Source organism: Bidens hawaiensis, unplaced genomic scaffold, assembly GCF_021521415.1.
Source record: "Bidens hawaiensis isolate Kalapana, Puna unplaced genomic scaffold, B.hawaiensis_p1.1 tig00010738_1, whole genome shotgun sequence".
NCBI classification, from domain to species: Eukaryota; Viridiplantae; Streptophyta; class Magnoliopsida; order Asterales; family Asteraceae; genus Bidens; species Bidens hawaiensis.
The window spans coordinates 551,309-561,457 of NW_027491823.1; the positions used below are offsets into that span (position 1 = coordinate 551,309).

The 10,149-nt window shown below is 37.4% G+C and overlaps 1 pseudogene across 1 annotated transcript; it reads right to left on the reverse strand.

Moving 5' to 3' along the window:
* Positions 1–6,954: 6,954 nt before the first annotated feature.
* Positions 6,955–9,946, reverse strand: LOC143536145 (transmembrane 9 superfamily member 12 pseudogene; annotated as a pseudogene). Its single transcript, XR_013135838.1, has 2 exons — positions 9,776–9,946; positions 6,955–9,150 (listed from the first exon to the last, which is right to left on the reverse strand). The product of XR_013135838.1 is annotated as a transmembrane 9 superfamily member 12 pseudogene (transcript).
* Positions 9,947–10,149: the final 203 nt, after the last annotated feature.

Genomic DNA, 10,149 nt, shown 5'->3' on the forward strand with positions numbered 1-10,149 from the left:
AGGTCGTTGAATCATATTCTTGCCGATCCGACTAACGTTTGCATGAACATCAAGCAACACTCGGCATGGGACCATTTTTCGATTCTGGCCGCCCCAGTGAAGACCTGGAGATGATCTTCGGGGTCTTCAGTCCCATCATACGTTCTTATATGGGGTGGCATCTTGATTTTTGTTTGAAAGTCATAATCGGCGATTTGTTGAGAGAAACAAGATAGGTTGCTGGGCTTGTAAGGTTTTGCTAAATCTTCATCCAACCTTACAGCAGAATTATGACTTGTTGTTCCTTGATGAGTACCCAGTGCTTGGTTGATGAGCTGGGTCCAAGGGAGGTGTGTCATCATTTGAGCCATCATCTGAGGCATCAGGTTAAAGCCTTGAAGGCTTTCAGGTGTTGCTGTTGTTTGGTTTGCTCCCATGGAAGTGCTCATTGTTGCACTTCGAGCCAAGGGCAAGACCGATAAGGCTTGCTCCCACGTAGTGGCTGTAGGAGGAGCACTTGAAGCTGGTGACCGCCATATTTGGTCGAGAGTGGTCTCGTGTCCAAGGGGTTGTGAGGTGAACAAAGGGAAAGCCGTTGGGCTTGATCTCCCATAGGTGTAAGGAGATGGGTTAAAGGGTTGAGAGGTTACACTTGGACCAGCTTCAAAAAGAGAGGCAGCCTGTCGTGAGCTGGTTAGAGGGGAAGGTGGATGTCCGAGCGACAACGAGGGCTCCGATTCGTCATAATTTAGCCTTATTCTTATCCCCTTTTCCCTTTCTTGGCTCACATGTTGGTTAAGAAGATGTCTTAGTTGCAAGAAATTCCGTGATACCCCTTCTAGAGTCAAGTCAACACGCTCTGGGGTGTTCGTGACTCCTGCATGAGGAGAAGGAACTCCGGATCGTGAAGGGGTTGGAGTTCGAAAAGGTGAAAAGTCGAGGAACAAGGGTCCCGTCGAAGTTCCTCCCGGAGTGGAAAAGATCGAGGTGGTCGCCGGAGTTTCTTGTCCAGAACTTGGTGTCGGTGTTCTTGACACTTGATTAACTTCTCCAGGAGATCCACCTTCTGACATGGTGATGGAGCTACACTACTGGTCTTTAAGATAAAGTAAGCGGCGTAGCCCCATGGTGGGCGCCAACTTGTTGCTACAACAAAGATAAGACCAATGATAGTTAATGGACTGGTTAGGCTAAAAGGCTTCAAGGGTTCAAGTTAGCCTAACGCAGGTCGTGGTGTCCCTCTACGTTTGCAAAACGTAGAAGGAGGTTCACTAGTTAGTTGTTTGTTGTTAAAGCTCACCGATGATCAAGAACCGCGATGTTTGGAATCGGTTCATGGATGAAGCCATGATATTGGTGAAGTAAGAAAGGAATACGCAAAGTGTGTATTCCTCAAGAGAGAAGATAAGATCAAGGAGTATGTATTAACTCCAGATCTGGTGTCTTGTGTTTATGGCTAAGCATCTCTTATATAAGTGAGGAGATATAAGCCTTTCAGTTCAGATGTAACTAAACTAGTTAACCTCTTGTTTGCATAGAGAGTTGACCATTGTTGGGCGGGAAGCTTTGGACCACTGGTCCATAGATAAAATAATAATACTTTATCTGAGTAAGTACTTTGGTCAGAGGGGACATGGATGTGAATAGTGATGTGACATTGTACTGTAGCACGTGGGTGCTTGTTTCCATAAGTTTTGGCGGGAAACGAAGCTTTTAACCTTTTAACCCTTTTAGCGTTAACGTGTTTCAGCCATTTTATTATTTCCTTGAGCTACCCCCGTCATCACAATTGAAATCACATATCCACCGCTTCAAAATAACAATTTAATAATTAATATCAAAAGCGAATCAAAGTATATCTACATTTGATAAATAATTAATATGTAATCGATCTGAAACCCATAATTTTTATATACTTTTTTCACACACACGCTCCATCTATTTGTTCGATTCATATCAACACGGATTTCCAACTTGCAGATATCTTCACCAAACCACTTCGAAAAGCACATATAAGTCTTTATATGTATGTACCAAGTTTAGCCTGCTTAACATATATGTTCCAACTTAAGTAGAAATGACCTAACCATGATTGGGAGTTTACAACCGTTATATTCGTTAAGATGTTTCTCGTCACCTTGTAGGATAATCCTACCATTTTTCACTAGATCTAATATTCTCACTGCGCGCATAACTTATTTTCATCATAATGACCCTAAACCGTAAATTTATTTTAAATATTTCAAATCACAAAATTATTATAGTACGTCACATGATGATGTTAAATAATTTAACACGGTTTGTCAAATATTACACTTGCTTGGGAATAACAAGCTAATTCAAGTACAAACTTGTTACTTGACGTTTTTATTAGTTTATTTGGGTTTCAAGTACTTTGCATTCTATAGGGGTAATATAGGTCGTTTTCTATGTGTTTGAGGGTTAGATTTCTAACTTTAGTTTTTATATGACGACGAATAAATCGAACATAACATATATACCGGAGGGTATCGAGAATTTGAGTCATTCTTCTATCCCTAGCTTTCTTCTCTAAAACGGTTCTAACCCTATTAAAACTCTTTTGTTCTAAGATAAGTTAATGATCAAAAGATGAGCAATAATCAAGTCAGGACATTAAAAGAATTGTGCATATGCCATAGGTCGAGTGATGTTGGAAAAGTTGATGATGTGATGAATGGTGAAAAATGGATAAGGAGGAGTTAGTAATTAAACATTTGGTTAATATATTATTTTTTCTTGGTTGCATTGGAGAATATATAACTTTAAACTAGAATAAAACAATGCCAGTTTTCATTATCTAGTGTATTCATTGGTTTTTCTTAATGATAACTTAATATAATCTCCACGTTAACAAGTTTACCACCTTAAAAAATTAAAATCGAAATTACGTAGAATTCAAAGTCAAACCTGGTGAAGTCTCCATGCCTTTTCCTAGTGGCGTGCATACAAGTCTAATTTGATTACTTTCAACACAAGTAACTCACTCCATGGATTGGTCAAACTTCCTACACATATAAATTGCAAACAATACGCGAAGTAACAAACTCAAACTAGAGCGATAGTTGCACTAATCATCGTGTTCCTTTTGCATTCGACTAAGAGTTATCATCGCCATGGCTCGGTTAATTAGTTTTGATAGCGGTGGAGGAGGAGGGGTTTTTAAGTTTGAAGGTTCACATGTTGTGTTCATGTTGTGCATGATTGTTGTGTCTATGTCGGTTTTCTCTATGACCATATTTGCATGTGCTGACTCTAATGATCATAATTCTCATAAGAAACGTCGTCACCATGGTCGATCTTCAGGCGGTTTCTTTGTTGGTGGCGGTGGTGGAGGTGGTTGTGGGGGAGGCGGTGGGGGAGGAGGAGGTTGTTGTGGAGGTGGAGGTGGAGGCGGAGGCGGAGGCGGTGGCTGTTAATTAAAGAGAAGAAAATGAATACGAAAATATAGACCAATTTACATTAAATAAACTATGTACGAAAAACTTGTATCAAATACGTACTACGTGCAAATGCTTATAGTTTTTGACCCTTTTGTGATACTCCATGTAAAGTTATCTTTGTATTTTATGTGTTTTGTGTACTATGATACGGCATAAATATTATTTGGAATTTATTATTATGTACTAAGGTTGTTCGCTATAGAATGAGCTTTAAAGGCAATCCTATAGCGAACAACCTTAGTACATAATAATAAATTCCAAATAATATTTATGCCGTATCATAGTACACAAAACACATAAAATACAAAGATAACTTTACATGGAAAGGCTATGTCAGACTGTCGGGCCTATGGGCCAATGGCGAATAATACATATATGTGTATATATATACACGGTTAACACTCTACCTTAAATTGGAGCGTATATGATAATTATGTCCAAGTTGAAACATATAAAATCCATATGTGGTTTATGAAAATGTTTGATAAAATTATCTCTATGTTGAAATTCTATATTCACATGAATTGGCTAAAATAGATGGAGGATATATGATAATTTACATAATACTCTTATTTTGTTGTAAGTTGAAACAGCCATTCTGTCGTGAAGCCCCTATGTTTAGAAACGTTTATTAGTGAACTCACTTGAACGTGTAGCAACCTTCCAAGACTGATATTAGTATGCACATGATCCATCTTTAAAAATATCACATGCCAAACAAATATATTATACAAAAATCATTGATATAGAAACTACATTACTTTTTGTCTTTTGAATGTAGAAACGACATAAATGTAACAGAATTGCAGAAAACAAATAACTCATTCTTTGTAAATTAAGATAAAACGATGAACCATCTCGCTTCGAATGGTTTCCAATACTCGTTTAATCAATTTTAACCGACAAAAAAAGAGAACTAACAAAGTAAAACGACATTACAAACCCGAGCGTACCAGTAGACTGAATATAGCAACCACAATTATCGAGTACCCAGGATACAGCCCGTGGGCCAGTGAAACCAAGCAAAAGCTTTAGGCCCACACTTAATTAAGACCTTCAAATCCCAAGAAAAAAAGAATATTAAATATATATATATATATATTATAATAGTTATAGTAAAACCAAATTAATTAATGTGTTGGTCTAATTGTAAACTTGTGTGTTGCTTAGTTGTAGGTTATGAGTTCAAGACCGGTTCAAAGCGGGTTTCTTTTGTTTCTACACAATTGTCATGATCGAAATGGCCACCAAATCTAATTTTAATTTAGGCATCCAAAATCGTTGAGTCTGCTTAGATACAACATAGCGAACACCGGCCCACTTAAACTCTGCAATTCAAACAATATCGAACCCAAAGCGTAAAACCCGTATACGTAATAGAATCGACCGAGCCAAATGCGGCATTTATTGTTCGTTTATATGTCACTTTATTGTAATCGTTTTAGTTTAGCAATGAAATTATAAATTTGCCAGGGGAAAAAAAGTTCCAAACATGAATTACTTTCCAAGAAATACGTTTGTTCTAAGATAAGTGAATAAATGAAGAGATGAGCAATAATCAGGTCAAAACATTCGTAGTTACTTTCCAAGAAATACGTACATATTGCGTATACACCAAAAATGAAATTAAGTTCTATATATCACAAAATCAAACTTACGTGTAGCATGCACTTAATTAATCAAAGATATTTCGTCAGAACAGAAGCATGCTTAATAGATATTTCGTTTGTTGTTCCATAAATGACACATTGACACGACACGTGAGGCATGACAAATACTAGTATATTATGTTACAAAGGTATATTTGACTAGTTAAAGTTTATGTTGTTCACTGAAATATACATCACAAATCTAGTCGACCCATGCATCTAGATAATATTACCCGGCTAGATTTCAACCAACCAGGTCACGCCACATGTCAGTATCTAATCGAGTCGCCATAGTTTTTTTTTTCAAAAACCTAGTCAAACCACCTGGATTTTGAAGCATTTGAAATCCTGAAATAAACAGTCGATCCACGTGGTTTTCCGAATTTTTGGAAAACTTTGTGAAGGGATTTGTATATTACCAGACTTTTGAAGCTTGTCTAAACTAAAAAAAGTGTGAGCTCTGATATACTGATAATGTTGTTTGTAGTGGGGGAAAGTGGGAAGATATATAATCGGTACTTGTGAGTAAGTTCCATGCGGCGTGACTATTTAAAAAACATTAAAATCTCGTTGGATTGTCTAGGACATCCCTGACATCCTGACTGAAACACAACGTGCGGCCGAGAATATTTTTGGCAAAATCCAAGTGGTTCGACTGTTTTTTTATCTCAACGACTAGACTAGATACTGACATGTGGTGTGACATAGTTGGTTGAAAATCTAGTCGGGTAATTGTTATTATCTGAATATATTGACTGGATTTGAGATAAAAATTTGGAAGAGACAAGAATTTAGTTGACAAAATGATAATTTGACGGTCAAATGGGTATATATTTATCATTTTTTCAAAACTCATGAAAGAGATCTTACAGCTTCTTTGATAGGCTTGTTTTTTTTCTTTAATTATTGAAAAGAAAAAAAGCATTAGTCCAAAGTCCAAACTCCAAACTAGTGATTTTGCTGAATTTGGCGAAAACCTAAAAAACCGAACATTTGGTTAACAATAAAGCATTTGGGTTTAAAGCAATATTATTAATTGTCTTTGGCTGCGTTGTAAAATAACTTCAAACTTGAATAAAGCAATGCCAGTTTTCATAATCTAGTTTATTTATTGGGTTGTCTTAAACTCTTAATGATATTAATCCATGTTAATATGGTTTCAAGCTTAAAATAAAACTTGCGTGTTGCATTTATAGTCAACCCTGATTAAGTTTCCATGACTTTTTCTAATGGCATAAAGATCTAATTTGATTACTTTAAAGCTACAACACAAGTAACTAACTCCATTGTTAGGTCAAGCTTCCTACACATAAATTGCAAACAATATGCCAAGAACAAACTCAAACTAGAGCGATCTTGTTCTTTTCATCGTGCCCCTTTGGCATTCAACTAAGAGTTACATCGCCATGGTTCGGTTAATCAATCTTGACAGCAGTGGAAGAGGGGGTGGAATTCTTAAGTTTGAGAGCTCACACATAGTGTGCATGGTGGTTGTGTCTGTGTCTGTTTTCTCTATGATCATATTTGCATGTGTTGACTCTAAGGATCATAATTCCCATAAGAAACGCCGTCATCATGGTCGCTCTCCGGGAGGTTTCTTTTTTGGCAGCGCTGTGGGAGTTGGAGGAGCTGGTTTTGGGGGAGGTGGGGGAGGGGGGAGGCGGTGGCAGCGGGGGAGGAGGTTGTGGTGGAGGTGGTGGGGGTGGGGGTTGTGGTGGTGACGGTGGAGGCGGTGGGGGTGGGGGTGGTTGTTAATTATAGCTTTGTATTGAATGTGTTCCATGTTTAATACTACTTGAATTTGTTATTTGTCTTTACCAGAAAAAAAAATCATATATCAAACAAATATATATAGAAATCAATGATATATAAACTGCATTACTTTGAATGTTGAAACATACATATAACAGAAGGGGAGAAAAACAAACAAGTCACTCTTTTGTAAACACTAAAATATGAACCATCTCCTTTTAAATGGTCTCCCGAACCCGTTTAATCGATCTTAACTGAGGAAAACAGATAATGAACAAAGTAGAAAGATGTTACAAACCCGACAGTACCCGTAGACAACAAGATAGCAACTGCAATAATCAATGAGTACCCAAGATACAGTATAGCCGACACTGGCCCACTTAAACTCTGCAACTCAAACACCAAGTAGTTTATCGAATACAGAAACACGTAAACTGAAACCGAACCCGAAGCATAAAAAGCCTTCCACCACCATTGCCAATCCTCAACACAAAGATGCATGTAAGTAAGCACCACAGAAACTTCAGCACAAACAATGACTAACAAAAGAAGAACCACTAACAAAAACCCGAACACGTAATAGAATCGACCAAGCCAAATGCTCGACAGGATGAAAAAGAGTTCAATGAATAAAGTTCCAAATGGAAGTGTACCCGCACCCAGAACTAGGACCCATGACGGGTAGCTTCGAGCCGGGATCTCCCGAGCAATCTGGTTGGTTCGGACGGGGTATTGCAACGGTTCGGCCCGGGTGGCTAAGTAGCCACCTAAGAGGGTTAGCGGGACCGAGATGAAAAACCAAAGTGATATTAATATGAAGTATAAAGAAAGCGGAATCGCACCCGAGCTTTTGTTTCCCCAAAGAAGGAAGTTTAAAAAAGTAAGAATGACAAAAACGACCCCAGGAAAGAAACACGCAATCGACCAAGATAAAGATCTCCAACCATCAGATGTACCTTTGATTATACGGTATAAATACACACCCGCGTATCCGGCTGCAGTTCCTAAAAACAAGTAAAGAATTATCATCCCAGTTAAAAGCATACCGCGTGAAGCGGGTGACATGAACCCCAAAGCTGCAAATATTATTGTAACAATCGCCATTCCCATTATCTGAACCCCGTCTCCAACCATTACACATAAAAGCTTCGAGTGATTTGGCTCGCGAAACACGTCACCAACAACGAGTTTCCATCCAGATAACTCTTCATTCATTTGTGCTTGTGATTCTTTGTCAAGTTCTTCATAACGGGTGAGATCTCGTCTCACGGTTCTTAAAAAGATGACGAAAACGATACCGGCTAAAAAGAATATCACCATAAGCGAGTTTAAGATTGAAAACCAGTGTACACGCGCGCCTTCCATTTTCAAATATGCATCCCAACGCGACGGCCATTTCGTGTCACTTTTCACAAACTCAATTTCATATGTGAACGAGACTCTTTCATGTTCTCTTATAACTTGAGACTTTTCCAAATCAAGCGGGCAGTTGACAGGTTCCACCTCATCGTATTGATGAAGTTTTGACATTTTTTCAGGGTCATATTTTACACTACACGGAGATACCTCAAACCCGACAATCTCAAACCCTGAAGCCTTTTTCTCGTCTTCAGTTGTTGAAATTACGCCCATACCCTCTTCCCCTGTGCCAAATATCTGCACACCCGTGCCTTCATACTCGTGTATGAAGACTTTAAACTTTAAATGATTAATAATGTAAGCCTCGTCAACGTTGGGAGGCGAGTATCCAACCGGAAACCCGGTCCACTGAACCTTATGCCCATTTTGATACGCGAATCTCATAACAGGCAAATTGTCTAAGATCATATTAACTTGATACAAGTCATGAGTTCTTTGTTTCAAAAGCTTAACCTCGTGTTCGCTTAACGGGCGTGTTGTACAGAGGAAAACCGACTCGTTAACGTTCATTCGGAACCGATAAGGTGAGTTATCAATTTGGTCACCCATAAGTAACTCTCCAAGATTCTCTGCACTTTTCTTTATTTTACCCGAAGGTGTGCAGTACGGTAGACTGTAATAGCTATACGGAAGCTCGGTTTCAATGGACGTTAAAGAATTAACTTTCGCGAATATTTCATCGCCTGTTGAGTACGTATGCATATAGCTTCCAGGTAAATAAAACCCATTGCAAAAATGTGAGACTATAATGACATAAGTGAAAAGAAGCCCGTAAGCCCCTCTCGAGAACAATGACATCATCATTGGTCTTAAGCAACACAAAAGTAGATCTCTGAAATGTTGCTTAAAACTAACTAAGCCACTTGTGCAGTCAGTCAGACTCTCAAAACCTAAAATGCACAAATTAATTATTAGTCCTCATATTTGAATTTAACTGTTTACTACATATAGAAGCAAAATATAGTGATTAAAATTAACAAAAACTTTAATAGGAATCATATCTAATCTAACAGACTTAAGATAGAATAATTCAAAATAAACCTGTAATTTAATAATTATTAATTAACTATATCAGCAATGAATTAAGCTGTTTTCCACAGTAAACTCACAATGCAACAGTTCAATTAGTTATTAGATCAATCAATTTATGTGTAATTCATCTGTTCCATAAGAAATCGATCTTATGTTATTGGATTCGTAAACTGCAAATGCTAATCTTACTACATTTTCTTCGTGTCATTTTAAATATAGATCTAAAATCCGAATCTAGAAGTTAAAGAATGTAACTAACTAACAAACAGCAACAGATATACGGTTACACTGAGACAGATCTAACTAATTAACGAATTTAAACAGATCTAAGTATCTAACTAACTAACAAACAGCAACAGATAGATCAATAATGCATAATATAGCACAAAATCTAGTTAATTCTAGTTCAGGATGCATAAATCGATAGCATTATTATACTTTGAATAAAGAGCATAAGTTGAAGATGAGAGAAGAGAAATGCACCATTGGTGGATCTGATAAGTTGACTGGAATGATTACGAACTGGTTAGGGTTTAATGATTAATATTAATATACAGAGGGAATGAATTTGGAGTGTGAGTGTGTGTTTCGAGAATGGATCTACTTTTTTGGTGTGAGCGTATAACGTCGCGTATGACTTAATTTACGGTGGTGGTGGTTCCTTTTAAAGGAATGTATAGTTGTATACTAACCAACTTTGTGTGTTATATATAGTTTACATGAATGGAATTAGCTATAGACTCAACATGAGAAGATTTATTTAAACAGTTAATCGAGTTTTCTCTTTTGGAATGAAATATTATGGTTCAAATTCTAGCATAAGATATATTACTGGTGTAAATTAAAAGCATGAATAG